The sequence below is a fragment of the Phascolarctos cinereus genome, unplaced genomic scaffold (genome assembly GCF_003287225.1).
Source record: "Phascolarctos cinereus isolate Bilbo 61053 unplaced genomic scaffold, phaCin_HiC Scaffold_726;HRSCAF=1367, whole genome shotgun sequence".
NCBI lineage: Eukaryota > Metazoa > Chordata > Mammalia > Diprotodontia > Phascolarctidae > Phascolarctos > Phascolarctos cinereus.
The window spans coordinates 255,456,347-255,483,001 of NW_027556098.1; the positions used below are offsets into that span (position 1 = coordinate 255,456,347).

Genomic DNA, 26,655 nt, shown 5'->3' on the forward strand with positions numbered 1-26,655 from the left:
ATCCTTTAATTTTTAGCTTTTAAAAATGGTAAGGATAAAGCAACACTTTAACATAAAACCTAAATAGGACAACAATCCAGCCCATAACAGCTAACATGATGGGTTGCTCAAAAAGGAAAGAATCCAACCCCAAACCTATCTACTACTCCTGGGTGATAATGAATAACTTTGTTCTTTTGACAGCTTTGAAACTAATCCTGGCGCGGCTTCTGAGTCCGGGGAGAAATCACCATTGCCCGCAAGTACCCAAGACCCGGACGGAAAGTCCTTGCAGAATAAGAGATTTTTCCACTCTCTGAAGCCTCAATGCGTTGGCGGAAGAGTCAGGCTCCCCACCCCCACCTCGGGCCCCCACAGAGAAAGTCTCCTGGGGATTATCAATCAAGGCAACACTGCTCCTTGGCTAGCCAGACTCTTTCACCCCTTCAACTCGAGGCTTGCAGGCTTTCCCCAAAAGCCTTCCCACCGTGACCGAGAACTGAGCATTGTTACTGAGGCTGAGAGTTACTTGGCGGCCCAGGCCAGGGCTCTCTCAGAGGTTGGGGGATGGGGGTGGGGGGGCCACAGGCGAGCGGGCACGGGGCGGAGTGGGGGAGGTTGAGCCAGCAGCAAGCACAGGAGGGTAGGCTGGAGCAAAGTGCCCTGGCTCATGAACCGAGCAGAGGAGCCAGGATAGAGGGCAACGACCTGAAGAGGGCAAGAAAGGGACAGGGAGTAAGGAGATAAGTGGGGAGCAGAGAGCTGGGAGATGATGAGACACCCCACGGCAGACGGTGGAGGAGATGGAGGAGGAGGCAGGGATTACGGAGCAAAACTAAGAGGAGAGAAGCAGATGGCGGGCGGGCAGGGGGATGGAGATCAAACACCTGGAGGGAGGTGTGGGGACAGCCAGACAGTAGGAATAGGGGAGGGGGGGATGCCCTGGAACAGCTCTGAAGGTGAGAGAAAGAGAACGAGAACCGGCCCAGGGAAACTGGGAGGGAAAAAAAGCTTGGAAAGAGCACGGGGTAAAACAGGTCCAAGTGGAAGACAGTAGGCGCCTAGCTGCTGGGAAGATGCGAAGGATGGGAAGGAGAGGACGGGGTCGAGGTGGATCAGCCTTTCAGAGACAAGAGATGTAGACAGAGGAGCGGGTCCCATTGGAAGGAAGCAGGAGAAGCCTGGCTGCAAGAAAGGTGGTGGGAGAAGAGTAGGTCCAGTGCTAGGGGCCAGAAGCCTGGAGGCATTAGATGGAAAGGAGCAGGTCCCAGCGGAAGAGTAAGAGTCTGGCTTCAGAGGATGTGGGGAGAGTAGAGGAATGGGCGCAGTGGAAGAGTGCAGAAGCCTGGCTGCGAGGTGAGCGTTAGAGGAGAAGAGTGGGTCCAATGCAAAGAAAAGGAACCTGGGACAAGAAATAGAGTCGGTCCAGGGAAACAGAACAGGATCCTGGGGGCAAAGGTCAAAGGGGAAGGGAGGTTGAGGGGAAGTTGGAGAGGAGGAATGGGTGTAGGAAGGAAGACAGCAGAAGCCTGGGGGCAAGGAAAGAGCAGGAGTCTGGCCGCAGGGTGAGGAGGGGGAAGTGGCGGGGGGGGGGAAGGACGGAGAAGGGGTGCTTGGAGCAGAAGAGCAGGTCCAGTGTAAGAGAAGGAGCCCAGACAAGGGATGGAGGAGAGTAGGTACAGGAGAAGAGAGCAGGAGCCTGGAGGCAGGGGTCGAGGGGGAGGGGAGGCTGGAGGAGAAGAGTGGGCCGAGAAGAGATCAGGAGCCTGGAGCAGGGAATAGAGAGGAGTGTGTCCAGGGGAGGGGAGCAGGAGCCTGGCTGCAAGGGGACGACGAGAGGAGAGGACCGGTCAAGGAGGAGGAGAGTGGAGCTGGGCTGCAGGCAGGGGTGTGGGCTCCCCTCCAGGCAGGCGGCCAGAGGAGCGGGCAGTCCGGGGCCCTGGCCCGTGCAGGGCATCCGGAGGCGTCCTGGGAGGGGCTGGGCAGAGGATGCGGCCGCAGCAGCTTCGGGCACCAAGGGGAGCACCAAGGTCCCTCGGGGGGCTGCGGACAGACTGTCGGCTCCGAGGCCCGAGTTAGGCTCCCCAGCCAGCCCGGGCCCCGGAGCATGGCCGACCGCAGCGACCTAAGTCGAACGCGAGGAGGAGGAGGAAGGAAGAGGAGGAAGAAGGCTCCAGGGTCCGAGGGCCCAAGCTCCAGCTCCCGCTCCAGCCCCCCATCCCCATCCCGGAGGAGCCGCAAAGCTTGGGAAGGAGGGGAAGGGGAGACAAGAATGACTAAGGACTCCAGCCCGCACTCACCGGCTCCGCCACGGCTTCTTCATCCCCTCTGATCGCAGCCGCCAAGCCCGCGGCCGCCGAGAGCCCGCCGCATCCACACCGCACACAGCAGCAGCAGCGACAGCCACCAACGCCGCCACCGGCCTGGCCACAGCCACAGCCACGCCCCCTCCTGGCCCTCCCTGTGAGGAGGGGGCACCGGCCCGGGAGGAGGAGGCGGGGAAAGTGGGGGGTGAAGGGAACAGCGACTCCCCCTCTGCCAACCAAAGCCCATTCGCTGGCCTGCCCCGCTCTGATTGGCGATGGTCTTGGCCAATCGCCGACGTGAGAGAAACACGGAGGGGGCTGCTGAGGGGGTGTGGGTCATAGACCTCTCTCCACCCCCATAAGTGGGTATAGCTAAAGCTGAAGCTGCTGTTGCCAAGAGGGAAGGTGAGGGTCACTTTGGTCTTGAATACTGCCAAAGGGTAAAACAGAGAGAGCGAGAGAGCTCTTGTATTGGTAAATATGTACCTACTGCAGTCACTTGAATGTCTACCTAATCACTCCCATTTATAGGGTGGGGGTGGTTCCTGGGAATTTACACCAACCTATAGTTTTAGGGTGAAGGCATCCTTGAGTTGCCGATTTAGGATTCTGAGTGTCCTTTTGGTTTCGTGTTACTTTTCAAGTCATTTTAAATTCTTTCTACAAAAATCTTTTCAGTTTCAACCAATGCTGATTATTTCCTTTTTTTTTTCAATGGTTAACATTTATCTACTTCCACCTCAAATTCAGTGGTTCAGATATGGTCAAGCCACATATTACCACAGTAAGTGTGAGATAGCTCTTAGGTCATCCAACCCAAGCTCTATTACAATCAGACACGCTGAATGCTTGGTAACACCAGTTTTGACAAACAACTGAAAAAGGCCATAAAAACCGCTAGGGATACTGTTAGTATAAAATCCAAACCTGCCCATCCACACTCTTTTTTATTTCTTTATCATTTTTCTTTGTGGTTTTGATTATGTAAAGCAAATCACTGAGTTACTGCTTGTCCTTTTAGAGAACTTCTAAAAAAAATCGTTCTGAGTAAAACGTCCAGAGGTATTGAACTTTTAGCCCTTTTGCAATACTTTAAGCCCTTTTGCAAATAGTCACTGATAACAGTAAATGATTACTGGAAAACTAACACAAACCTGTGTTTCTTCAGTCATATACTTAGAGACAATATAGATTGAAAGAGTTAAATTATCAAGGCAGCTCAGTGTCAAGAACCTGCACTATTTTCAGTGTTTTGTTAAATCTGGGCAGGATTTTTGTCCCTCTGTAAAATTAATTACAGCCTTATTGAATAGAACATTCTGCCATTACTTGTTTTCAATTCAACAAATATTTATTCAATGAAAGGCACAGTGTTAGGCACTCAGTGTCCAAAGAAGAAAAATAATGGAGGCCCAACCTTCAAGCAATTTACAATACAAATTAAACTATGATAAAGTGTTTAGCAGATGTCAAAATGACATAAAAGAAGGTTGAACCTTCAAGGAAAAGAATCATGTGGTGGCCAGGAGAGGATATCCAAAAATTCATTCAAAGCATAGCAAATACCTTGGGAAAATGCAAGGAGTTTGGGTCTGGTTTTGTTTGTTTTGTTCTGTTTGGGGGAGGGAAGAGGGAGGCAAGGGAGGAGAAAAGTTTTATTTTGGACATATTGACCTCAATGTGTTTGAAGGCCACCCAGGTGTCATTCACACCTGACTATATCCCAACTCTAATAAAGAAGATTTTACCAGTAGAATAGTGTTGTTAACCCTCATTTATCTTGCCTCTCTATCTTTACCCCAGGCTAACCCTGTCATATTACAAGTCCCTTAATACAGTTTTGTAGAATAGAGAACCCATAAAAGTTAATGGAATTTCTAGAAAACACCCCCTTCCAGACACATGGTCAAATTTTTTACCTAGCCCATGAACTCATTATAAGACTTATAGGTAATTTTGAATTCATTCAATGCTATGTTTTAGCCCAAGTTTTCTTTTTCTTTTCTTTTCTTTCTCTTCCTTCGTTCCTTCCTTCCTTCCTTCCTTCCTTCCTTTCTTTCTTTCTTTCTTCTTTCTTATTTGATTGAACTTTTTAGATCCCTCTGTTTGGGATAAGTTTTTTGTTCTTTAAAGACTTAAGTCTTTAACAATGGTATTTCATTATGAAGAAATTTGAGTTCACAGGACACGTATCAGACATGTTTAATCCCATAGAATTTTTGTGAAGCAGCAGGACACTGTGAATAGACTCCCAGGATCGCAATCAGGAAGAATTATGGGGTTCAAGTCCTGCCTCTGAAACTAAATGCATAACTTCCAAGCAAGTCACTCTTAGAGAGCTCCCTAGAACCTAATTCTCCACTACATCACAGATGGGTTGCTATCTACATAGATTGGAGGAGTTTCACACCTGAAAGAGCTCCCTACCTCGATAAAATTATAGATACTTCAAGTATTTTTAACATATTTTATTGATATCTTTTGTCTTCAAAATACTTTCCTTTACCAACATAACTCTCCCTACTGCTCCCCTAGAGAACCATCACTTACAACAAACAGTAAAATAAGAGGGGGGAAAAACTCATAGTTCAGCAAAACTAAATAAGGCATAGAAAAAGTTTGACATTATATATAGTATTCTATACTCGTAATTCCTCATTTCTTTAAAGAAGTGAGGGTGATAATTTCTCATATCTCTTCCTGGGTACAAACTCAGTCAATATAATTCTACAGTATTCCTTTTTGGTGGGGTTTTTGTTGTTACTCTTTCCATTTATATTGTTATTATCGTTGAGTATATTGTTTTCCAGGTTCTGCGTACCTCATTCATTTTGTATCAGTTCCTATAGGGTTTCTCATGTGTCTGTTCTTGTCTTCTTGATTATGTCTTACACCACAGTTCTCTTTCATTACCTTTATGTATCATAACCTGTTTAGCCATTCCCCAATTGATGGCCATCTTCTTTGTTTCCATTCTTTGCTGTGACAAAAAGTACCACTGTAACTATTTTGTTGTTTATGGGGCTTTTCTTTTTATAATTAATCTCCTTGAGGTATATGCCCAGCAGTGAGTCAAAAGATACACGCATTTTTGTCACTTTCTTCACATGATTCATGTGATTCACTTTTTATTGTTTTGTAGTGGTTGTTTTTTCCATTTACATTGTTATAGTCTTGTATGTTTTGTCTCCTCTTACATCACTTTGAATCACTTCATGTAAGTCTTTCTATGCTTCTCTACACTCATCATATGCTTACATTGTTTCTTACAACAGAGTAATATTCCATTATATTCATATGCCTTAATTTATTTAGCCATCCCCCAGCTGATGAGCATCTATTTTGTTTCCTGATCTTTGCTACCACAAAAAGAGTTGCTAATAAGTATTCTGGTGTATATGGAGCCTTTTTTTTTTCTCCAACAACCTCCTTTGAGCAAATATTCAGCAATGGAATCTCTGGATCATGACATGAACATTTTAACTACTTTATCAGTATGATTTCAAATTGCTTTCCAGAATGAATATACTAGTTCACAACTCCACCAACAATGCATTAGTGTACCTGTCTTTTTATAATCCTTCTAACACTGACTTTTTCTACATTTTGTCATCTTTGCCAGTTTGATGGGTGTGAGGTACCACAGTACTGTGTGTCATCTTTGCCAGTTTGATGGGAGTGAGGTACCTCAGATTTGTTTTGATTTGCAGAGAAATGAAAATTAAAATGACTCTGCAGTTCTACCGCATAGACATACGATTGACAAAGATAACCAAAAAGGAAATTATAATTGTTGGAGAGGCTGTGGAAATGCACTATTGGAAGGAACTTTAAAGTAGCCAAACCATTCTTGAAAGCAATGTTAAAACTATATGCAAAAATTCATTAAACTGTGTCAAACCTTTGGCTCACGAGTATCACAGACAAGTATGTAATCTCCTTCCCCAAAAAATTATTGAAGAAAGAGGGAGGGGACCTATATGTACAAAAAAAATTTATGGCATTGTTGTGGTAACAAACACCTAAATTTCCAAAAATAAAATATTTGTAGGACTTTTGTAGGAACAAAGAATTAGAGGCTAAGGGGGTCCACATTAATTGGGGAATGACAGGCCTTGGGTATTGAGGATGACACCTAGGTTTTAAGCCTGAGGTATTACAACGATGGTGTTGCCCTGTAAAGTAATAGTGAAGGAAGGTGGGAAGGGCTTAAAGGGAAACAAAAATGAAATAAATTAGGAAATGGCTGAACAAATTATAAACATAATTGAATAACATTGTGCCATAAACAGTGAAAAAAGGCAGCAATTTAGAGAAACCTGGGAAGACCTGAAATGACAGAGAATAATTTGAACAGAATCAAGACAACTATTTATACAGTGATTACAATATAAGGTGGCTAGGAGGGACAATGGATGGGCTGCTGGGCTTGGAATTAGGAAGCCCTGAGTTCAAATGCCCCTTTTGATGCTTACTAGCTGTGTGACCCTGGGAAAGTTACCTAACCTCTGTTGACTCAGTTTCTTCATTTGTGAAAGACAGATAGTAGCACCTACTTTGCAAGGTTGTTCTGAGAATCATTTTGTAAACCTTAAAGCACTATATAAATACTGGTTATTATTATTAATATAAAGAAAACAACTTTTTATATTTAGTATTTTATTTTTCCCCATCTACATGTAAAGACAATCTTCAACATTTGTCCTTAAAACTTTGAGTTCCACATTCTCTCCCCTCTTCCCTTCCTACCCCTCCTCACTGAGAAAACAAGCAGTTTGATGTAGGTCATACATACGCAGTCACGCAAAACATATCTATAATAGTCATTTTGTGAAAGAAAACATAGACAAGAAAAAAACCTCAAGGAAAACAAAGTTAAAAAAAAGTATGCTTCAATCTGTATTCAGATACCATCAGGTCCTTCTCTGGGGATGGATAGCATTTTTCATCATAAGTCCTTCAGAGATGGGGCAGCTAGGTGGTGCAGTGGATAGCACACCGGCCCTGAAATCAGGAGGACCTGAGTTCAAATCCGGCCTCAGACCAAACACTTGACACTTACTAGCTGTGTGACTCTCGGCAAATTACTTAACCCTAACTGCCCCCCCCCCAAAAAAAAGGTCTTTCACAGTTGTCTGTATTATTGTATGGCTGAGGATAGCCAAGTCATTCACAGCTGATCCTCTAACAATATTGCTGTTACTTTGTACATAGTACATTTCACTTTGCATCAGCCCATGCAAGTCTTTCCAGGTTTTTCTGAGAGCATCCTGCTCATCATTTCTTATAGTATAATAGTATTCCATCATAATCACATACCATAATTTGTTCAGCCATTCCCCAATTGAAGGGCAGCCCCTCTATTTCTAATTCTTTATTCCCAGACAAGAGCTGCTGTAAATATTTTTGTACATGTAGGTCCTTTGCTTTTTGTTTTTTATCTCTTTTGGGATATAGACCTAGTAGTGGTATTGCCAGGTCAAAGGGTATGGTAGCCCTTTGGGCATAGTTCCAAACTGTTCTACAGAATGGTTGAATCAGTTCACAACTCCACCAACAGTGCATTAATGTCTAATTTTTCCTACATCCCCTCCAACATTTGTTATTTACCTTTTTTGTCCTATTAGCCAATCTAGTAGCTATGAGGTAGTACCTCAGAATTGTTTTAATTTGCATTTCTCAAATCAATAGTGAGTTAGAGTATTTTTTTTCATATGGCTATAGATAGTTTTGATTACTTCATCTGAAAACTGATCATATCTTTTGATAATTTATCAATTGGGGAATGGCTCTTATTTTTTATACATTTGACTCAGTTCTTTATATGTTTGAGAAATGAGGCTTTTGTCAGAGAAACTTGCTTCAAATTTTTTCACAGTTACTATTGCTAACTGTATTTCCCTCCATCCCCTGTTTATCCTATTCTCTCTCTCTCCTTTCACCCTCTCCTTCCTCAAAAGTGTTTTGCTTCTGACTACCCTCTCTCCCAATGGGCTCTCCTTTCTATCAGCTCCCGCCTTCTACTATCCCTTTCCTCTCCCACTTTCCTGTAGGGTAAGATTGATGTCTATATCCAATTAAGCATGTAGATTATTCCCCCTTTGAGCCAATTCTGATGAGAGTAAGGTTTACTCACTTCCTCTTCCTTTCCACTGTAAAAGCTTTTTCTTGCCTCTTTTATGTAAAATAATTCATCCCATTATTCCTCTCCCTTTCTGTTTCTCCCAGTATATTCCTCTCTCACCCCTTAATTTTATTTTTATTTATCATCCCTTCATATTCAACTCACACCTGTGCCCTCTGTCTATATATACTCCTTCTAAATACCCTAATATTCTTGTCTTTTCATCAGGGATTATTGAAAGTCCTCTATCTCATTGAATATCCATTTTTCCCCTGAAGGATTATACTCAGTTTTTCTGGGTAGGTGAAGGAAGACAACTTTGAAAGACTAAAAAACACTTTGATCAATGCATTGACTGATCATGACCCAAGAAAACTGATAGAGCCTACTTCCCACCTCTCAACAGAGAAATGATGTAGTAGAGATGGAGGAGACATACATTTTCAGAAATGCTAATGTTTGGATATGTTTTGCTACACCAAACTTATTTTTTACAAAAGAGAGATTTTATTTTGGGGAAAGGAAAAAATTAAGTGGCATAGGTAGGTAATGATATTGATACGAATGAATGAAAGAAAGAAAGAAAGAAAGAAAGAAAGAAAGAAAGAAAGAAAGAAAGAAAGAAAGAGAGAGAGAAAGAAAGAAAGAAAGAGAGAGAGAAAGAAAGAAAGAAAGAGAGAGAGAGAGAGAAAGAAAGAAAGAAGAAAGGAAGGAAGGAAGGAAGGAAGGAAGGAAGGAAGGAAGGAAGGAAGGAAGAAGGAGAAAGAAAGAAAGAAAGAAAGAAAGAAAGAAAGAAAGAGAGAGAGAGAGAGAGAGAGAGAGAGAGAAAGAAAGAAAGAAAGAAAGAAAGAAAGAAAGAAAGAAAGAAAGAAAGAAAGAAAGAAAGAAAGAAAGAAGGAAGGAAGGAAGGAAAGAAAGAAAGAAAGAAAGAAAGAAAGAAAGAAAGAAAGAAAGAAAGAAAGAAAGAAAGAAAGAAAGAAAGAGAGAAGAAAGGAAAGGAGGGAGGAGTAATGGAAGGAATGAAAGAAGGAAGGAAAGTCAATGAAACCTTTTTAAAATGCACAAAAGAGAGCAAAAAAAGTTTCAAAAGGGGAGTCAGTCAAAAAGGGCAGTTTTGTTACTATTATGCTAAATATAATACAAACTTTTAAAAACTGTGTGTTATAGAAGTTCACAGTTTTATATACTATCCTATTTTCCCATTATCTATGTAGTGAAATGTTTGTGTCCATCAAGTTTATATTTTTTTTAAATAAATGAATGATGTGAAAAATATTGAGGCAGTAGAATTGACCAGTTGTATGAAATATATGATACATATTCATTTTCAGCAAAAAGTACAGAGTGATTCTTTAACCCTACACTTTAGGAAACAGATTACAAATTTTAGAAAAAACAGTAATAGTGAAAACTAACTGGGGAAGGGTAGTTGCCCAGGTTTTCATAGTGTGACAGGTAAAATCTGAAGTAACTGAACAAACAAAGCTCAAGCTGATGAGCATATCAATTTATTAAGCAATGCATGCCAATTGCATAACAAATCAGAAACAGGCCTCCTCAGATTGGCACTGGATCCCAAATACAGAGGTGACATTTTTATGCATTAAAAGAAAATAATTAACAGGATATAAACCAGAATATAAGATCAGGTCATCTCATTTCAAGTTGAAAGAAAGATGATGGATTTTCCAAGTTGGGAGAGGGGAAGAGTAAGTTTTAGTAGAGTTTGGAGGAGGGCAAGTGAGATTCAAGTTATTTTCTTTCCCATAATTGAAAGATACTGATTAATTGTAGCCACCTGAATTTCACAAAACAATAGATGGCTTATAATGTCTATTTTCCCATAAATGATTTGTGGAAAAACAATTTGGATGATAATAAATGTGGCCACACAAGATGGAGATAAAATCCAATTGGTTCTCTTGATTCTGAAATGAAACCAAATCCATTTTGTAACTGGTTTTCACTTCAGGTTGTCAATAAGCACCTGGCATTTTCACTGGAAAAATAGATGTGGCAATGCAAAAGCAAAAAGTAAAACTTAGTATGATTTTGTACAGCACCATTTACACACACACACACACACACATGCACACATGCACACACCACATAAAATGCCTGGAAGAGGTGGGAGAGAACATGCTATAGAGCTCCCAGTGTATAATTTGTAACACTATATTATTTAGAAAAGGAGTATTTCGTGTGCCTTACTTTATAATGCCAAATACTTGTTTTCCATATTTGTCAACATAAGCCATTCTGAGAATTGATAAGTGAACCCAAAATGTTAATGAATGATTTATAATGTCCTAGTCTGTAGGCTGCTGATGGCAAAATGATATCTGCTATTTTCAAGGTTGAAACAGTTTTCAGAATAAAATGACTTTCCTTTCGTCCTGACTTCACTCACACTGGGGAATAACTTCTGTTTCTATATATAGATCATTGATTTAGGAGAACTCAGGCAAATATAGGTAAAGGATACCCAAAATATATCTCCAGATGGAGAAGTTCAACTTCTAAAGTTGCTAATCACATCCCCTCTGTGTCTTTCTGGGGAAATTTGCTTTTATCTTGTTTAGTCATTTCAGTCAAGTCTGACTCTTTGTGGTCCCATTTGGGGTTATCTTGGCAAAGGTACTGGAGTGGTTTGCCATTTCCTTCTCCAGCTCATTTTAGAGATGAGGAAACTGAGGCCAATAGGGTTATTGGTTGTTGTCCTTCACACTCAAAGAGTATCAAAATGGCATTACTATAAATGGTATGGTGGTGTCTTTTGACTCATGCATAAATTGGATTGAAGTGAGGCTGAGTTGCACAAAGTCTTCAGACTCTGTCTTCCACAGTCATTGGAGTCCAGTGGCAAGACAAAAGTCAAGATCGAGGAGATGGCTTGGGATGTGGTAGATGACCCTGGCATCTTCGATGTCTTAACCAAGTTCTAAATATTCCACAGTGCCTGCTTCCACCGCCTTTATGACCTGTTGGACACATTGTTCATATCCAACTATTCTACTGGGGGAAGTCTTCATGTGCTTGGAGTAGACACCTCCCTGATTCACCAACAGGTTTGAGCCCCATCAGTTTTGCTCAGCCTAGTTTAGCCCATCTGCCAAAAAGGTTTTACCAGGGTGGGGTCATTGTGCATGCTTCACTTTCTTGGAGCCATAGATGAGAATTAGGTGGCAGATAGACACCTAAAGTGGAAAGCAGCCCTAAAAAGGGCTCAGCACCCATCACATCAGAAATGCTAGTCCTCCTTTGATATCCCATATACCTTAAACAGGCTTAAGTGACTTACCCAGGGTCACACAGCTAATAAATATCTAAGGCCAGATTTAAACTCAGGAAGATGAGTCTTCCTGACTTCAGATCTGGCACTCTATCTCCACTGTGCTAACTAGATGCCCTGCTCTTATTTTAGAAACCTGGAAATTCAATCCCAAAACCAGAAAGGGAAGGACTGTTTTATCTTTTCTCAGTGTTCCCCAGTGCTCAGCACAGTGCCTGGCATACAAGTGCTTAATAAATACTCGTTGTGTTGACTTGCTAGAGAGGAACAAAATGGTTTAGGAGTAAGAGGACTAGATTGGGAGTCAGTGGATATGGGTTCAAATCTCTACTTTTCCCTACCTGTGTGAACTGAAGGCAAGGCATTTATCCTTCTGGGCCTCAGTTAATTACTCTGCAAAATAAGAGTCAAGATGATTCTGGGCCAAGATGATTCCTAGAGTACTTTGCAATTCTAAATCTGTGATGTAGTTTTTAATTGATTTGTCCCATCTCTGATCTCTTCTATGATTCATAGTATGTACCACACAATTAAGTCCTTAAATCCTATTTTATATTGTCTGATATTGTTTCTGCATGTTAGTCTTATCTTACTAGATCAACTGGGGGCTTCATGTGGACAAGAAGCTATGTCATATATCTCTCTGTAATCCCCACAGTACCTAACACAATAAAGAAGTATAGAAATTGGTCGATAAGCAATTGTTGACTAAGTGTAATACTGGGCTTGCTGCGTAGCTATGCTATAATTTGGTTTTTCCAGGAATTTTTAGCAGGGTCCAAGATGGCCTCTCATTCGGCTTAATACCAACCTTGTTGAAGTGAGAGCCATGGGTAGACTTACTTTAAAATACCCCACAGGTATGATTGTCTAGGTGACCAAGAACAAATGTTTCCTGAGGTTTCTGATAAAGCTGCTGCTCACTTTCCTTTTATTTAAGAAGATTACTATATGTAAATAAATTTGCAAGGGGATATAGAAACTTCTGAAGATGCCTGAGGATGATCTTATATACCCAAATCCTTAAACCTTCCTGCCTCCCATGTATGTGGTATATAGCTTTTAAATAATATCTATTTGAAAAGATTTATTTTTTAATTTTTTTAAGTTATACAAGTGTTTTGCCAAACCAAATCCTCCTTCCTTCCTGGGGACTAGGTTGATATGGCAACATGCAAAGAGAAAGCTAGAGCTAGTGACTTTTAGTAAGTGCCTCATTTGTGGTTATGTGAAGACAGCTGAGCAGTCTCTCACATGAAAAGAAACCCCACTTTTCCAAATGCAAGCATCCTTGAATATGGAATCTATTAAAAGGTCTTCAAAAAACAATTTTTAGGCTTATAAATGTATTAACATTAGCTCCTTTTTCCTCTAACTGGTCATACTTAAGTATGTTTCCAAAAGGTTTCCAAATACAAAATGGGAAAGTTTTATTGTTTATTCTCAGGGTCCTCAAAGGGAGATGGTGTTAACACAAAGATTTGTTCCAATAAAGATAAAAAGGTTTGGCTATTTGCTTATGAAATTATTTATAGAATAATAGGATCCTGGATTCAGAGAGGAAAGGGATGTCAGAGGTGATGTAGTCCAATCCCCTCATTTTACAGAGAAGCCCACAGAGTTCAAATGGCTTGCTCAGGGTCACACAGGTATCAAATGAGAAAGCCAGGATTCAAACTCAGGTCCTCTCATTCCAAACCTGGGATCCTTTCCATTGTAACATGTTGTATCTTTCATATTCTCCTTTGACATCACAAAATCTTGAACATAAAAACAAGTATCATCTTTTTTAGTTTAGGAGCATGTCATCATAAAAATTATGAAGTGTTTTACATTAGGAACAAGTTTCGCCTCATTTGGGGAAAACTAAGGAACAAAGAATGGTTACTAATTAAAAGAATATAATTAGAGTATATAAGAAATCAAATTATAAAAGTACAATAATTGTCATTATTTTTGACATGTTCATTTGTACTTGTTTTCAATATGAAGTGAAACAATAACTGTAAATTTCTCAGTACCCATGAACTAATTTAGATCCAGAGATAAATCTTCATAAACACACTTCATTTACTCCTATATTCTTTTGAAGGAAAGGCTCTATTTTTATCTCAGAGAGAAAATTTCCTTGCCATTCAAGAGTGATAGGTATACACAAATACATACACATCCAGAGGCATGGAGAAGGAATCAATATAGCTATGAGAAGTACTAAATATGCTGAGTGAGCCCCAGAGTACACAGCCACGGATAAACCCAAGGCAACTAAAGAAATCTTTGCCTGATCACAAAGAATTTGCTCCATCTTAGAATCCTGTATGCAAATGGCAAGCAGTCTTGCCAAGAGGATGTAATACTGTTATTTCTGCTACATTCAGAAAATCGTGGTCATGAGCAATAATTGCATAGATCCATATTCAAAATTGTCCAAGAGGTGGTGGAGGGTTCAGCATTTAGTAGAATAGAGAGAATTTAACATATACGTGAGGAAACCAAAGCAGGAGGGGATAAGTTAGATAACTGCATAAAAAGTAGGTAACAGACCTGGGGTATAGTTCCCAGGTCAGGTAATCAGTTAGCAAGCATAGATTTAGCACTTGCTATGTGTCAGGCAATGTGCCATGCACTAGGAATACAAATTTATTTTTGCAAATAAAAAAGAAAGATAGTCCCTGCCCTCAAGGAGCTTACATTCCAGTTGAGGAAGATAACACAAAAGGAAGGAATCTGAAAGGGGGAAGGAGGTGGATTGTAGCCTGGCAAAAAAAAAAAAAATGAAGAGATGCCTGGCTGGGTGCCCACGTTAAATGGAAGTTCTGGGAGGAACCATCCACAGTGTATACTTTGGGGAGAGGGGTGCACTATTGATATCTCAATTCCAAGATTGAAGTTATCATACAGGATGAAGAATTTGGGGTAAGGTAAGGGTAAGGCATGATAGAGAAGATCATATTGAAGTCTGATGAGAAATAAAGAGGTGTCTTGATTCCTGGCTACCCTTGACTATACTACCTATAAAAGGTGTTAAGAAATACTCAGAAAGATAGGAGCACCCACAGTTTACAACAGATAAATGGTCAAAGAATTGGAATAATTTTCAAATAAGGAAGTACTAGTTGCTAATAACTATTCAAAGGATGTTCCACTTTACTAATAATCAAAAATGCAAATTAAAATAACTATGGCAATTAAAACAATATCCTTCAAAATGACAAAAAATAAAAGCTTAGAAACTCAGTAATGGCAGAGTTTCAGAGAAACGGGTACACTCATTAATTGCCAGTGGAATTGCAAACTACTGGAGTATTTTTGGAAATCAGTAGGACAGTACTTCGTTAAAGATGCAAAAAATCATCATACTTTTTGACCCAATAGTTCCACTGTTGGAAAGATAAATTGAGAATGTTATCAAAAATAATTTTAAGAGATATCCCAAAAATTGTTTTAGTGGTTTTATTTGTAATTTTGAAATAAGACAATATTGGAAGCAACCTAAATGTTCCAGCAATAAGGAAATAGTTAAATAAATTGTAATACATTAATGCAATGGAATGCAATAATATAATTTAGGCCAGTGTAAGGGATATAAAGAATCTCAGACAGACTTATGCGAAAATAATAAGAAACAAACAAAAAAAATCAGAACCAGAAAGAAAGAACACCAGCAAATGATGGCCATGTAAGAGGGAAGGTGAATGAGGATGAATGGACAAATTAATAAATCTGATAGAGCAAGACTTAGTGACTTAGTGTCATAGCAAAGTTGCCATGACATTTTATGTTTCGAAACTGTTCAGTTGTTTTAGTCATGTCTGACTTTTTGTGACTCCATATGGGGTTTTCTTGGCAAATATACTAGAGCTGTCATTTCCATATTTAGCCCATTTGACAAATGAGAAAACTGAGACAAACAAGGCTAAGTGACTTGCCCAGGGCCACACAAATAGTAAGTATCTCAGGAAGATGAGTCTTCTTGACTCCAGGCCTGGCACTATCCACTGTGCCACCTAGCTGACCCTTTGAAATATGTCATTAGATTATAGATATAAAGTTGAAAGAGACCTCAAAGGCCAACTAGCCCAGCCCTCTCATTTAAGGCCCAGAAAGGTTAAGTAATTTACCCAGTCATTATACAAGCAATAAATGTCAGAGTCAGGATTTGAACCCAAGTTCACTCACTCTAGAGCTAGTGATTATATTCATTGTACACACTGCCTCATTTCAGTTGCAGAATAAGTTTAGTTGGTTGTATTGGTATTTGATATTAAGTTTATAATAAATTATTAAAATAGGCAGCTATAATACAAAAATAAAAATAAATAACTTTGCATGGCTTTTTATAATTTGCAAAACGCTTTTATATGTCACTTCCTAGATTGTGAATTCATACACAAATCCTATCCTTTTTAATCTTGTGTCCCCAGAGCCTAACAGTCTTGCAAATTACAGGGACTTAATAAATGTTTGTTGAATTGAATAATTATATCATTTGACCTACTCCATTGAGTTATGTATAAATGCACTGCTAGATATATCAATAGCCAAATAATAACTGTGCTGAGAGGTAGGTTTGATGGAGTAGGAAAAAATCCAAATGAAATTTTGCTATAACTTGCCACCCAAGTTAATATGTGGCCAATACTGTCTACTCAATAGAAATTCAATTAACAAGTATTTATTAAATATCTAATTCATGTTAGGTCCTGTGCTACATAACTGGGGATACAAACACAAAACTGAGCCAGTCTCTGCCCTCAAAAAGCTTTCATTTTGTTGGAGGTGGGAAGAGGAGGATAGGAAATGATATCCTTCCATCTAACTTTGGAAACTATTCCTAGGCTCACAGGAGCTGAGGTACTACATCATTCTTTATTCTCTTTAGTCCTGAAGATGCTAGGTTACTGTTCTCACACTCACGAGTTCATTAAAATCCACATTCTGTAATCCTGGAGATAATTTAGAATACATGTCTAAGGTTTCCCCCCAAAAAAGGGGAAAGGGCAAAAGTACTCATGTACCTTTTACTCAAAAGTACTCAACGTACCTGACTTGAATCAGGTATAAGACAGAAATAAGGAAATTAATAAGAGGTAGTGAGTGTAGAAGGTAAAATAATGAGATTTATTTTAGGCATATTGAGTTTTTCCAGGTGGAAATGTTGAGCAGACAGGTAGAAATGTGGAAACAGAACTCTGGAGAAAGATGAGAGCTGAATTTAAAGATTTGGGAGTCTTCTGCATGGAGAAAACTGTCTAATTCATGGGAGCTGACGAGATCACTCAGAGAATATAGGATGAGAAAAAAGAGTGCCGAGGACTGAACTCTGGGCTACATAAACAATGAGTGATCAGGGCAAGAACCCCTCCCACAGATAGAAAGAGAAACATGAAAAGAAAAACAGAAAAGAAAAAAAAAAGAACAGGAAGGAAAAAATCTCTCAAGTTACATATTGATGCAATGAAGTTCATTCTCTAAAAGGCAAATTTTAGTATCAGTGCTATCTGCTAACAATAAATATCTTATGTTGCTACTTACCTTTTATGATTCTGATTTATTAGCATGTATTGTAGACGTTTGTGTATATATGTGCGTAAACAAATGTGCATTCTTCCAAATGGGCTTTTATTGGCTTCCGTTCAACGTTATTCACACTGAAGTTAGTCGTCTTAGCCTTGGTAAATATCTGTCAAGAATTTCACTTGCACGTGATGAAAGTATTAGTCCTAGGAATACTTACTTGCAACCAGATTGTTTCAGGTTGCAAAAAGCCTTTACTTATGCATGAAGTTATTTCTAACACTTAGTGAAAAGTATAAGTAGGATGTACTTTTGTCTGGTTTTGCAGTTAAAAGATGTAGATAGAGGAACTCGATTTCATCTCAGTTTATCCAGAGATGATTAGGCTCTGGGGGATTTGAATGACTAACTAAACTCACTAGAGACTAATCAAAATGATCGTTTTAAATAATGTACGTGTAAAAATGTAACTAAAAAATGGACTAGAGTACTCATGTGACTGATCAATACATTATCCTTTGTAGAAAGGTATATTAGGGAAAACAAATGAACAGCAGAAGGCTGATAGGTGATTCAGAATAAAAATAGAGTTTGCTTACATTTATATAGTGTTTGAAGGTTTGTGAAACACTTTACAAATATTGTCTCATTTTATCCTCACAACAACCCTGGGAGGTAAGTGCTATTATTATCATCCCCATTTTGTTGTTTAGTCATTTCAGTCATGTTCAACTCTCCATGACCCCATTTGGGGTTTTCTTGGCAAACATACTAAAGTGGTTTGCCATTTCCTTCTCCCTCTCATTTTACGGATGAGGAAATTAAGGCAAACAGGATTAAGTAACTTGCCCAGGGTCACACAGCTAGTGTCTGAGGCAAAGAAATTTTAAAAATCTCAGAGTTGGAACAGATTTTATAAATTATCTAACCTGTATCAGATCAAGTATTGCAAACCAAGCCAAAATTAGGCTTAATCCAACAAGGTTCAAAGTTTAAAATGGAATGGAATGGAATGTGCAATTAAAAACCAGCTTGCTATTTAAGTATGAAAAGGACACACTTTAAAAGGCTATATAAATAAAATAAAGTACTGCTTAGCTCCTCCTTGTAGAGTCAACATGGCAAACAGGCGACAAGCGCCTCTGAACCCTAGGGCAGGGGTAAGGAACCTGTGGCACATATGGGCACATGTGGCCTTCTAAGGTCCTTGGGTATTGCCTTTTGAATGAGTCCAAGTTTTCCACAATAAATCCTTTTTTTTAAGGGGATTTGTTCTGTGAAGTTTGGATTCAGTCAAAAGGTTGCACTTGAGAACCATGGACCTCAAAAGGCCCCAGGTTCCCCACTCCTGCCATAGGGCTACATCTCTTTGTACTACAAGCAACAGAATGGTCCCTCCAAGCTCCAGCCTTCCTAAGGGTCCAACCTATTTCACCTTCCTCTGGTAGGGGCAGCAAGCAGAAAGAAGGAAAATGAGGTAGTAGGAATAGAAGGAAAAGGTGAGGAAAGGAATACCATCTAGAACCCAGCTGTGCCACAGACATGACTCTGTCCTCAGAAATTAGAAAGCACCAGGAGTTTCATCTTCAGTATCCCCAACAAGTCATCGTGTGGCCTCCACTTGAAGACTTTTAGTGAGGAGGTACCAACTCCCTCCCAAGGTAGAGTTCCTTCTGCTTTTGGATAACTCTTGAGTAATATGGAAATATTTCCTTACATAGAGTATAAAATACCTCTTTGTAACTTCCGCTCACTATTCATTGAATAGATCAAGGTTATCCTTCCACAAAATAGTCCTTCAAATAATAGATCACTGTCATATATTCCCTCTTCCCCAAATCTTTGCTTTTCTAGGCTAAACATCCCTACTTCCTTCAACCAGTTATTATATAGCATGATCTTCTCCAATATGGACTGTCCTTCTCTGGAGGCAATCCAGCTTTTCATTGATCTTCTTAATATGAGGCACCAAGAATTGAATATAATACTCCAAATGTGGGCTGACCAGAACACAATAAAGGAGGACAGTCACCTCTCCTTTTGTGGATCCTCTGCCTCTCAATGCAACCTAAAATCACATTAGGTCTTTTGGTCACCTTGCAAAACTGTTCACTCATATTAAGCTTGCAGACCATGTTCATCATAGTTTAATGACCTGGAGGGATACTATCACCAAGCTTAATGAGCCTTTTCCTACTATAATATGTACCTGCCAAGCAGACTGGAATACCCTATTGGTCAGCTATGGATAACTATGGAGTAATTACTCTTTAGATCTGTTTTTATTTTTTCTAGACTTCATGTAGAATACTCTTCTAAGATTTAAAAATTACTTCAGACCTATGACAAGCAATCAGATAACAGCTTACCTTAAACTAGTTGCATATTCCAGACATATTGCCTGATTAAATTTCAAAGAAACTCTAGCCTTCTTACTGGACATCCTCTCTCTGTGGGTTAGGATTTAGAGTGACATGCTGGTAAATGTTTAACTACTGGCTCTATAGTAAGGAAAATATAGCAAGATATACTTTTTGGCTGAATCTGCATTATAATTTTCTCCATCACTTTATTAAGTCTAGACAAATGACAAAACAATAAATCTAGCCCTGATTTGGAACACTTGACAATTTCCAAGCTGTAAATGACTACACTGATAATTTAACAATCAGCTCTCTGAGCCTAGAAAAGCTGGCTCCAGCACTTCCCTGATAGGGAATTACCCCAGCCATTATACCCCAGAAACACATTCTGTATTTTTTATCTTGCTCCTAAAATCTGGGCTTGCACTCTATTGGTGCTGTGTAAATATAATCTAATTTTAAGAAACTGTGTTTTTATGAGACATTGGGTAGCTCCCATGGAGCAGGAAAGGATAATATAAATGAGGAACAAAAGTAAGCAATAAAAACTAGTTAACTAGATAATTTACTCTGGTATTTATTATTTTTTAATTTTAATGATGTTTTGTGTTTCGACAACACACTCAGTTCTGAATATACCCCTCCAAGCCCTAGGCCTAGAGTCAGGAAGACCTGAATTCAAATCTAGCCTCAGATACTTACTGGCTACATGACTCAGAACAAGTCACTTACTTTCTGTCTGCCTCAGTTTCCTCAATTGTAAAATACAGATAATAATAGCACCTCCCAGGCTTATTGTGAGGGTCAAATGAGATGATATTTGTAAAATGCTTAGCATAGTGCCTCGCACATATTAGGCATGTCTCCTTCCTTCCTTTCTTCCATAAGCAGTAAGCCTCCTCTAGTAGCAAAGATTAAGGGAAAAGGGGAAAGAAGTAGTGCAGAAAGAAAGAAGTAGTGCAGAAGCAATACATCAATAACATCTAAGAATGTATACAATATTCTATTCCTCTAATGACCCACATTTGCAATGAAGGGAAGATTTATTTTCTTGACCAATCTCCAGGGCCATTGTAATTCCACACCATCAGTTTTCATTAATTGTTTTGTTTATATTGTTTTCTTGGTTATGTTTACCTCATTCTGTTTCAGTACATATATATCTTCCCATATTTCTCTGAATTCTTAATTTTTTAAATTTCTTATAACTCAGTAAATATTTAATGATCTTTCTATTCCTCAACTTAGCCACTCCCAAATCCACTGGGCATGTGCCAATTCTTTCCTAACTCACAAAAAAAATGCTACAATTGATATTTTGGCATACATGGGAATTTTCTTTCTATATCTGACCTCCTTGAGGTATATGCTTATCAGTAGGGTCAAAGGACATGAACATTTTAGTTGTTTTTTTCAATTTAATTCAAATGCTTTCCAGAATGGTTGTACTAATTCTCAGTTCCACTAACCATGTATTAGTATGTCTATACAATTTGCTAATTGTGAGCTGAACTCTCAGAATTGCTTTAATATGCAATTATCTTACTATCAATGATTTGGAGCAGTGTTTTATCCAGTTATTGATAGTTTATAATTCATCTTTTTAGACTCATTTGTTTATATCCTTTGACCACTTATCCACTAAGGAATGCTGGTATCCCCTTGAAATAGCCAGCTAGGGCTGTGTGATGGCATGATTCTCAATCTAAACGAATCTAAAGAGTTAGAAATCTGCTCTCTTCCCATATCTAGGCTACCTATTACTTCTCTCCCTGTCTCTTTCTGTCTCTCTCTCTCTCTCCCTGCCCCCGCCCCCACCCCCATCTCTATCTCTGTCTTTCTCTTCTCTCCCTTTTCTCTTTCTTTCCCTCTTCATTCAGCCTTGGCCATAGCAACCAATTCTCAAATCCCTCTGCAGGGGGTGAGGTAACATTCTGTGAATCTGTGGGAGGAGAAGAGGAGCCAGACTGTAAACAGAAGCCAGCAGCCAGGACACCAGAAGGCAATTAGGAATGAATAAAATTCAGGCAGTCATGGAGAAGAAAAGCTGTCCTGTGACAAAAGACCACCTATCCATGACTTCCTTTTGTGAGTAACAATAAATGGGGTTTCATACAGCCCCAGTTTTCCTTTGCATCAGGGAGGAACTGCTCCTATGGGCATCTAGAACCTTAGATTAGCATCAATCCCAAACAGTTTCCATAAGGTGATATCTTGAAACCAACATTCCCCCACCTAAAATGTCTTGATTTGGGGTTTAACCACAAATGCCTCTGAAACCAGAATGACATTATAGGCCACTAAGGAAGAGCTGAGACTGAAGAACACTGCTTTCTCCATTAGGAGTCCTTGTCTGCAATTTATCTTTTACTGACTCCATCCCTTCATCCCCTTTTATCTCTCTTTTTTTCTGATGTAACCCTTTCCTTTTATCTCTATGTTAGTCTTTAGTTTACCTCCCAGTTCTAATTCTATTTCCTAGCTTAAGCAAATCCTTTAATCCTCTTGGCCTCATGAGGTGCCTCATCTGTTAAAATTGTGACCTCAGACACTAACTAGCTGTGTGATCCTGGGCAAGTCACTTAACTCTATTTGCCTCAGTTTCCTCATCTGTGAAATGAGTTGTAGAAGGAAATGGCAAATCATTTCAGTATCTTTGCCAAAAAAAAACCCCAATTAGGGTCACGAAGAGTCAGACACAATTGAAAAATAACTGAACAACAAAAAATACTTATACTACTTCCTTCATAGCTTTGTTATGAGAAAAAGGTCTTGAAACTTTATGGGGGTGGAGACTGAACCTATGGTTTCACCTTCTTATAGGGATAAAGATTGAACCTATGGCTTCACTGGTATGAGGAGCTCCTAAACCAGGTTAGGACCTTTATCTGCCATTAATAGGCTTAGACAATTGTAGAGAACTGGGACAGTGGGGTCAAACTCTAAAAACGGGGGCTACTTTTCTATACATAAGGATCCCTGTAGGCTATATATTGTCTTAGTTTTAAAATGTGATGCTATCTATTCATATTTATTTTGTTAAATATTTCCCAATTTTATTCTGACTTAGCTGTACAAGAATGTATGTTTGAAACCTCTGTACAGGGACATTAATCAACTAGTCCAGAGACACATAGGCAGCACATCTCAAAGTCAGGACATGAAGCCAGGTCCTCCTGACCTCAAGTACAGCTCTCTATCCACTGAGTACACCGTGTTTCTTTTCTTTTGTAAACCTTATATCATTACGTAGATATGAGGGCTGAGTATCATCATTGCCATTATTATTATTATGTATGATTACTCCTTCGGGAGTACTCCCTTCTCCTTCCTGTCCTACCCTTCTCCCCATGACTTAGGACTTTAGTAGATGAGATTATGAGAACAACAGGTTACCATGCACAGCCAGACTAACTTCACACAGAACTGAACTAGGATGAAGGAAAGAAACAAAGACTGTAGAACATGAAGAGGGGAGGGAAAGAAGATAGGATATAAAAGAGAGGCAAAAATATCCAAGGGGCAGCTAAGTGGCTCAGTGGGTAGAGTGCCAGGCTTGGAATCAGAAAGACTCATTTTCATGAGTTCAAATCTGGACTCAGATACTTACTGCTATGTGACCCTGGGCAAGTCACTTAATTCTGTTTGCCTCAGTTTCTTCATCTGTAAAATGAGCTGAAGAAGAAAATGACAAGTTACTGTAGTATTTTTGCCAAGAAAACCCCAGGTTCGCAAAGAGTTGGGCATGACTGAGCAACAATGAGAATGTCCAAGAAGGAAGGAATGTCAGGATAGAAAAACTGAGAGAAAATTAAAGAGAGAAAAAAATAAAAGTGGGGAGAGTCAGAAAAGTAAGATAGGAAAGGGAGTAAAGGGAATGTCAGACAGGAATCACATGTGTATTAGATGTGTTCTGCCATTTTGAATGACGTAGCTAAGCCAAATAAAGGAGCTGCATCCAAAGTCTTTCTCTAGCAAGTCAGAAATGCTACTTTCCTAATGCCACAGAATGTTTACATAAGGCACTATTCTTGGGGAAGATAAGAAATAAGATGCTAAAGGAACTTCCTCCAAACACTAGACCCTCTGTTTTCCACGTACTCTCCCTCCTGGTTTCTGTACCTTGGTTTCTCAGGCTTCCTTCAGGACTCAGCACAAATCCCACTTTCTTCAAGAGGCCTTTTCCTAGTCTCTTCTTCACCTCCTTTTCTGGTGACTATCCTATAAGATTACATCCGGTTTACACATAGTTGTCTGCATGTTGTCTCCCCCATTAGAATGTGAGCTCCTTGAGGGCAGGGACCTTGTTTGTTTGTTTTTTGTTTTGTTTTTATTATTCACATTGAAAACAGAGAACATGTCTTAAAAGGTCCCTAAGCATATTGTAGCTAAAATTTTTTAAATTTAAATGTAATAGGTTTAATTAAAGCAGCAAGTTTCTCACCATACATTTGATGAATTTTGGAGAAAAACAAAACCCTCAGTAGTTTTATTTGAAGGCTGCTACACTCATTCGTAGCAATTGTTGGAGAAAGGATTCCTGCTTGGGCATGAGTTGGAATAGGTTAACAATATGGTGAAGTGGAAAGATCACTGAATGGGTTTGGAGTTAAAAAGTCTTGGGTTCTATTTCAGCTTTGCCACCTACTACCTGTGGGACCCTAGGTGGGTCACTGAATTACTGCAGCTCAGATTACTCATTCTAGAATAAAGAAACTGGACTAGCTGATCTCTAATGTCCCTTCCATCTTTTAATCTCTGATCCTAGAATCTCTGAGGTCATTTGTAACTCCAAGTTCTATGAATGGTAAATATTTATTTTAGAGCTAGGTAGATCTACAAACACATGAGAGTATTTAGGGCTTAACCAGACTCTCTACACATACAAAGGAAGCCACCAAGAAGAGAACAAGGGGAGGTCCTGATAAACATAGATCCTCAGATCAACAAAGCTAGTCTCAAGAACTCTCTGCCCATTTTCACCTTCCATAGACACACTACAATTCACAAAATCCCAGAAGAATGCTGGGCTCTGCCTCTGAATACATAGCACATGTTGCATGGAAAGTTGCCCAGAAATCCTACATGGCCTGGTGTGACTTTCTTATTCTCTTCAGATCCCCTTCCCTACAAGAATTTCCAATTTCATTCTCACTGCCCATAAACATAAACACTCTTTTAAACTGCAAACCTTTTGAAGGCAAAGATTACTTCTGCCAGTTCTTTTTATTGGCTTTCGTGAGGGTAGAATTAAATAAAGGAAATAACACTACCAAAATATTGGATGGGTTGTGGAAAGATCAGCATGCTGCTACAGTGGTGGTTGCACTATGAAATGATGTAATCATTTTGAAAAGCAATTTGGAATTATGCAAATAAAATGACTATACCGTACATACCCTTTGATAAATAGATGCCTTACTGAGTGGTTTATGCTCAAAATAAACCATTGATAAGAAAAAAAAGTCCTAATATACTCCAAAATATTAATAACAGCACTTCTGTGATAGCTAAGAATCAGAAACAAAGTAGATGACTATCAAATGAGGAATGGCTAAACCAATTGTGGTACATGAATGTAATGGAACATTAGTGTGCTGTAAGAAATGATGTGTGATGAAAAGCATGGAAAGATCTATATGAACTGATGCCAATGAAGTAAGCAAAACAATGACTATAACAAGGTAAATGGAAAGAACAACACATTAAAAAAATTTTTTTGAATGCAACAAAATTACCAAGATCAAGTGGGACTTGAATAGATATGAGGAGACAACCCCAACCTATCCCTCTGTGGAAGTGGGAGGGCCACAGGTGCTACACATGGCACGTTTTCAGAATTTTTAAATACTTTTTTTCCTCTCTAAAAAAATGCTATTTTTCTTATGGGATGGCTCTCTGGGAAGAGGAAGGGGAAGGAAATGAGATAGCGTGGTGATATAATAAATAAAAAATATCAATAAAAACTTTTTTTTAAAAAAATCTCTTCTTTGGCTTTTAAAACCCTTCATAACTTTCTCCCCTCTATCTTCTAGTCCTTTCATGCCTTATACCCCACCACATATTCTGTGATCCAGAATCTGGTCTCCTTGCTATTCTTTGAACAACATCCCTTGAGTCTAGACATTTTCACTGCCTGTCTCCCATGCCTGGAATGCTCTTCTTCCTCACCTCTGCCTCTGGCCTTCCCTGGCTTCTTTCAAGTCCCAACTAAAATGCCACTGCTTCCCCTTAATTCTAGTGTTTTTCCTCCACTGATTATATCCAATTTATCCTTCTCTGTAGATTTTTTTGGGAGGCAGCTAGGTGGTGCAGGGGATAGAGTGTTGGGCCTGGATCAACTCCTTGAGTCAAATCAGACACTTACTAGCTGTGTGACCCTGGGCAAGTCTCTTTACCCTGTTGATGTCACTTTCCTTATTTGAAAATGAGCTGGAAAAGGAAATGGCAAACCACTCCAGTATCTTAGACAAGAAAACCCCAATAGGATCATGAAGAGTTGAACACAACAGAAAACAATAAATAGACTGCTTATACATAGTTCTTTTCATGCTGTGTCTCTTATTAGACTGTGACTTTCTTGAGAGCAGGAACCATCCTTTGCCTTTCTTTATATCTCGAGCACTTAGCATAGTTCCTGGCACATAGTAGATGCTTATTAAACATTTATTGATTGACTGATCATCAGAAAACAAATGTTTATTGAATGTCTATTATTTTCCTCTTTTAAGAGTCTTTTAAATTTTATTTTTAATATATGGAATACAAGTATTTCCATAACATAGTACAATAAAAGAAATTGTTGCACATGAAACTGCAAATCTATCATGCACAGAGCAATAGTCATGTTGGTCAGGAAATGTAAAGTTGGGATATTCATTGGAACTGAGGTGGTATAGAGCAGAGACATGTAACCCACAATATTCCTGAGTGGGACAGAATTGGATTAAAATATAATTGGGAAATATTTAACAAAATAAATATAAATACAATAGAACATAGGTAATGTCAATATATGGTTTTCATATGTGGCTGGTTCATTTCTATTTGAGTTTGACACCAGTGGTGTAGAGT

At 39.2% G+C, this 26,655-nt stretch overlaps 1 protein-coding gene across 3 annotated transcripts in view; it reads right to left on the minus strand.

Annotated features, from left to right (window-relative positions):
* The window catches only part of WASF3 (WASP family member 3), a 183,268-nt gene extending 180,900 nt beyond the window's left edge, over positions 1–2,368 (minus strand). For 2 of the 3 annotated variants that reach the window (XM_020997175.2, XM_020997172.2), the window contains exon 1: positions 2,280–2,368. The gene's annotated coding sequence lies outside the window, so the exon portion shown is untranslated. The remainder of the gene's footprint in view (positions 1–2,279) is intronic. The other variant, XM_020997174.2, reaches the window with a different exon arrangement.
* Positions 2,369–26,655: the final 24,287 nt, after the last annotated feature.